Genomic DNA, 6,286 nt, shown 5'->3' on the forward strand with positions numbered 1-6,286 from the left:
TCACTTTCTGTCTCTCTCTGGTGAGCACATGTGTCCTATAGCAAAAATCTCTCTAAGGAAACAAACAAGACAAATACTTAAATTGATAGTCATCATTTATTTGTTGTCATGATAATTGTACTCTTTTAATTTTACTCATTGAGCAATAAAGTAAAAGTCAGGGTCAGTAGGTAGCATAGTGGTCAAGATGCTGGACTTCCACATCAGCTGCAGTTCAAGTCTCAGACCCATCAACTTAAAAATCACACCAGGCATGTGTGCCCAAAATTCCTAGAGGAGAGGAGAGGAGAAGGGATTGTGGTGTGGCCATCCTCCCTAGGGGGTGATTTCTCACTTTCCCTCTCTTCAAATATGTCTCTCACCTCTCCGGTGAGCACACGTACCCTATAAAAATAACATGATAATAATAATAATAATGAAGTAGACATCTGGCCCTGAATATATCAAACACAATAAAATATTATAATCAACTTATTTTCTTATATAACTTTTATTAGACTGAAACACTGCTGCAACAAGTCTGTATAAAACCATCTGGAGGGACCAGAAGTAAGCGTAATGGCTATGTCGCTGGGCTTCCATGTAGTTGACCGCGGTTTGCATCCTGGACCCGGTAACTTAAAACTCACGCCAGGCGCGTGTGCGTGCATGCCCAAGGTCCTGAGAAGAGAAGAGAGGAGAAGGGATTGCGGTGTGGCCATCCCCCAGGGGGTGATTTCGCGCTTTCTGTCTCTCTGTCTCTCTCTGTCTGTCTGGAGAGCACATGTGGCCTATAGCATAAACCTCTCCCCCCAAAACCATCTGGAAAAAAGTAACACTATATGATTTTGAAAAACATTTTGAAATAATGCTAATGATACATTGCTAATGCCTATAGCATAAACCTCTCCCCCCAAAAAGAAAAAGAAACCATCTGGAAAAATGTAACACTATATGATTTTGAAAAACGTTTTGAAATAATGCTAATGATACATTGCTAATCAAACTATGAACATGCATTAGAAAAATATCTATATCAGCCTTAAGATAAATGATTACACTTTATAATTTATTGCTTGCCAATATTTCAGATTATGTTTGCTTACATTAAATATATATTTTTAAATATACAACAGGGCAATAGAACCAATTTTTATGTGTATGCTCAAAAAGATAAAGTCTTAAATATGAGACATAATGAAATTAATAGAAAGAAAATAAGTTTAAAAAAATGAAACCATCAGAACACAAATGATTTAGCTGAATTTTTTGAAGTAGCATAGGGGTGGGGCACCAGGTGGTATGGTGATTAAGGCGCTGGATCCCACATGGCTGATTGTGGTTCAAGCCCTGGACCAGTAACTTAAGTACTAAATTTTAAAAAAGAATATTGGGTAATCGAATAATCTTTTGTTGTTGTTGTTTTAATTGTTAGTTGCATGCTCTAAGAGAGACTTTTAAATTGCAATAAGTTTAATCTGGCAATGTGCATGTAGTAAAATGGCCCAAATTATTAAGATGTATTAGAAGCCAATGTGGTATTTCAGCAGTTAATCTGGTTTTTATGTAGATTTTATTATAGCTTATCTATAAAGATTTACTTAAATCTACTTCCACAGAATTACTAAATTATGTAACACTTAAAAATTTTAGGAATAAATACATAGTAACCATTCTAGCTAGTTCTAAAAATATCAACTTGTGGCAGTGAAAAAAATCTATTAAATTAACTTGTAGATTTTCTCTCCTTTGTGATTTTGTGTATTTATTTTATGGCCCCAAGTAAAGGGTTATTATTGTAGAGGGAATGTTAAAAGTAACAAGGATGTCTACACATTGAATAATCTGAAAATACTTTGTTCCAAGAAACTATGTTACCCTTTTATATATTCTCTCACTTCAATAAAAAGAATATTAAAGATATACATCACAATGCACTTTTTTTATGGTGCCTTAAAGCCCATTTATTTGCACCAATGCTTAGAAGGCCTCCCACCAATGTTTAACCTTTACATTCAGATATCTCATTTCTTCTAATCAAATTAGCTTATATTTCATTAAATTAAAATATAACCTCTTAGATAAATGACTAGAATGCCATTTTTTCTATAAGTGAATGCTCAGAAGGGAAAAAAAAATTCAAGTTACTTAGCCCAATTGAGAAAGCCTAGAGAATTGTACATTTTTTCCTTAAGTTTTACTTATGAAATTTTTAATCATTTTGCTTCATAATTTATTAAAAAATATTTTTTGTCCTAATGTAAATTATTCTTTTTTCCTTTAGAGATTTTTGCCTTTAGGGCAAATGTACTCCCTGGAGAGAGTCAGAGACAGTGGGAAGGAAAATTAAAAAATCACCCTCCAGGGCAATGCCTGCACCTCAGTCCCTTCTCCTCCATTCTCCTCTTAGGGTCTTGAGCACACAGGCACATGCTTCCAGAGTGAGTTTCAAGCTTCCAGATCTGACACTTGAACCATGGTCAGCCACGTGGGAGTGCAGCGACATAACTGCTACACCATCTGCTGATCCATTCAAATGATGTTTATAACAGTACTTGAGTTACAATATTTACTTTTTATATCGAAATGAAATTCTTTTAATGTAATAAAAAATTATTTACCAAACAATACATTGATGTTAACTATAGACTTCAACTTAAATATCCCATATGGCTATGTATTTATGAATCTGTGTGAGTATAACAAATTTTCATGAAGCTTTTCCCCAAACTCATAGCTGAATCTGCTGCTTTTCTATTACTTTTTTCAGTACGGTTTAAAATTTTCAGAGCTTGTTGTATTCATAATAATGGCTAAAATAATTGAAGGCATTTAGAAAGTATTCTAAGGATGACTGTTCTGAAATTACACTTTTGTTTGAGTGAAAAAAATATAGTGAGGCCAATTCCAAAATGAAGGCATAGCACACAGTAAACATAGAACAAAAACAGGGCTAGTTACCTGGGTATACCAGTGGACTTGTGATTAGTCATAGTTGAAAGAAATAGGTTGCCTTAAATAACATAGGAAATGCTTCAAGCAGAGAAGGAGGAGTCTTTGTGGAGTGGACTGGTAATTCTAGATTTTACGTTAGGTGATAGAGGCATCTACTTCAAAGTCCCTAATGATAGGATGATAATGATGCTTAAGGGAGCAAGGAAGGGTCATAACTTCACAAAAATTAATAGCCAGATTTATAAGAATAGTATCTTGGAAGAGATTTCTGAGGCTATCTGCTTATATTGCACATATACTACTTAAGATCTTGTGTTGATCTTAAAGCTGGAGCTTAAATGAAGCTTCAGAACATTGACATAATAGTACAATTGGCATGAGTAACCTGGGTGGGGGTTTTCTTTCTACACAGAATGAAGATCTTACAGCACTCCTATCCCCACCCCTTATGACTCTCTAATCCGTGAGTGCTGAGAATTTCTGGTGGGCAGGAAGACTAAAATTTCTGGAATTGAGTTTTGATCAAGAAGCACACTTTGACTAACAATAATTTTGATAAAGTGTTAGGGATGATTTCTATACTGTTTTATTGGTTATATACTACTGTATTGTTTAAAGCCTAAGTTCTTGATATGTTTGTTTGGACTGACATTGTTTTAATCGAGTCGTGTCAAAAGAAAATCTTTTGCAATGGTTAGCGGAAATGATATCTCTGAGATTTTAATATCATCCACTTCAACTTGTGTCATTGAGAATATTATGAATTTCTGTTTTTATAAAGGTATTCTTACTTCGTCAGCCACTTTCCATTATCCAAGTGTTAGTTTAGTGAAAATTAGATAGCTTAAGTTAACAAAAGTCTGTTCAACGTAATTTGAAACATGTCCCAGTGTGCTGAGAGGATTTCTAAGAAGGAGGACTTCAGGAAAAATATCCCTCTTCATTAGGAGCTCTCCCTCTTCTGATCCGAACATCTGATGGTGTGTGCTATGACCATGTGTAGAAGTGTGAGCACCATATCAATCTGCACATTAACTTCTTTTTTTTGAGAGGTTTTTTGCTATAGGGCGCGTGCGCTCGCCAGACAGAGAGAGAAATAGAGAAAGAAAGCGAGAAATCACCCCCCAGGGGGGATGATCACGCCACAATCCCTTCTCCTCTCGGGGTCTTGGGCATGCACGCACATGCACCCGGTGTGAGTTTGAAGCCACAGGGTCTGGGACACAAACCGCGGTCGACTACATGGGTGTCCAGCGACATAGCCTTTACGCTAACTGCTGGTTCCCTGAACATTAACTTCTAACAAAATACAATGTCTTTTAATATATTGGACAAAAAATAATTTAATTCCTGTGCTAATATATATATTTTTCTGCAATTCAAAGGACTGCGTTGCTAATCCTATTCCAGAATGAGGTTTCAGAAGGCAGATTCTCACAGAGAAATAAGTATGTGTCTTAATTCAAGCTGCTATAGCACATGTAACAGAGACTGAGTGGCTTAAATGAAACCCATTTACTTCTCACAGTATTGAGGGCTGGGATGTCCAAGATGAAGGAGGCGACAGGTGTGGTGTCTCGTAAGGTTCTGCTTCCTCGTTTCCAGACAGTTAACTTCTCTCTACGTCCTAACATGACAGAAGGGGTTCAAGATTACTCAGGGGTTCCTTTTTTAAGGTCACTAATCCTACTCAAAGGCTCCACTACCATGCCTCCCAAAGGTCCCACCTCCAAATACCATCCCATTGGATATTAGGGTTTCATCATTTGAATTGGGGGTAGGACACAGTAAAAAAAATGTGTACTTTTCTTGAGCCCAACACTTACAGAAAGAAAGAGAAAGATTCAGGATTAGTTGGAAAGATAATCAGGCTTTGATATTGTTTTATCCAATGATTCAGCTGACTTCAGTGGGATCTATGAAACTTGTTTGGCACTTTAAGATGGTCTAGAATTAGGATAAAGGATTTCGTCCCTTCAGGATGCCATAGAAAAAAACTCATGACCTAGAGTGAGAGGTTCTCTTTATTGGGTTCTTTTTAGCAATTTCTAAAGAGGTCTAACAGTCTAGAATTACCTTCCAGTAGCTGTGCTGAAAGGAAATCTTAAGAGCAGGCACATCATGGTATCCCCTCAGAGTTTCATATACAGTGCTTTAAAAAAATATTTTGAGGAACCAGTAGATGGCTGACTACAGTTTGAGTTCCAGACCTGGTGACTTCAAACTCATGCCTGGTGTGTGTCATGCATGCCCAAGTTCACAGCAGGAAAACAAAGGAGAAGAGACTGTGGCATGGCCATTCCCCTTGGGGGGGAGTGATTCCTCTCTTTATCTCTCTAGCAAGCATAAGCACCTTATAGCAAAAATCTCTTGAAATACAAAATTGAAACATGATTATGTTATAGCAATAAGTGATATGAGAATGGTGTTGCAGATTTTTAAGATCAGTGTAACCATCATGTCGAAACTTTAATAACCATTCAATCAATTATTATCATAAACCTAATATATGTCAATCACCCATCTGGAGATACAGATATTAAAAGCAGGGCCATTAAATCTAGTCAAGAAAGACTGACATGCAAATATTTTGTTGTAATCAAACATCATAGATAATATAACCCTCCATCAAGTCCATGACAGATAAAGGCATGCCAGTCCTATTTTACCTAACAGAGGAGGTAGATGAGGAATCTGGTCATATTTCATGGCAGAAATAACCTTTCAGCTGACTCTTAATTTTGTTGTTGCTGCTGTTGCTATAGTGCATGTGTGCTGCTTAGTGAGAGAGAGAGAGACAGAGGGCATTCCCCATAGTCACACCATAAGCCGTTTTTGCCCCTTCCTTTCAGTATTCCAGACCTGCCTGCAAATGCACCCTGCATATTTTTTCAAGTCTCTGAGGTGGATTTGAATTGCAGTTGGCCATGTGGGATCCACTCCTTTAACTACTGTGCATAGGATCAGCCCTGAACTTATTTTAAAGTAGCAGATGAGGTTGTCTGAAGGGAAAATGGGGTAAAGAACATTTATTACAGGCAAAGAGATCAGGTGGGTTTGATTAGTAGTCATTATGCAACATGGTGAACAAAGCAAACACATTGGAGACATGAAACCAATACATAAACTGGAAGATGAAGTCAGGCAATAGGTGCTAGCGAGCTAGCATTTCTTAGTCAGAGTAACTTTGCTTGAGAGAAATAGGAGAGTCACTAGAGGATTTTTCATAGGGCTAGATAAAGCAATTTTCAATTACATAAAGACAATTCCTGAAACTATATGAAGCGCTAAAGAGGACACTACTTAAAAGAATATTATAGTATTACAGAAACCATAAAAAAATTAAACAATG

This window comes from Tupaia chinensis, unplaced genomic scaffold (assembly GCF_000334495.1).
Source record: "Tupaia chinensis unplaced genomic scaffold, TupChi_1.0 Scaffold000290_1, whole genome shotgun sequence".
In the NCBI taxonomy this organism is placed as follows: domain Eukaryota; kingdom Metazoa; phylum Chordata; class Mammalia; order Scandentia; family Tupaiidae; genus Tupaia; species Tupaia belangeri.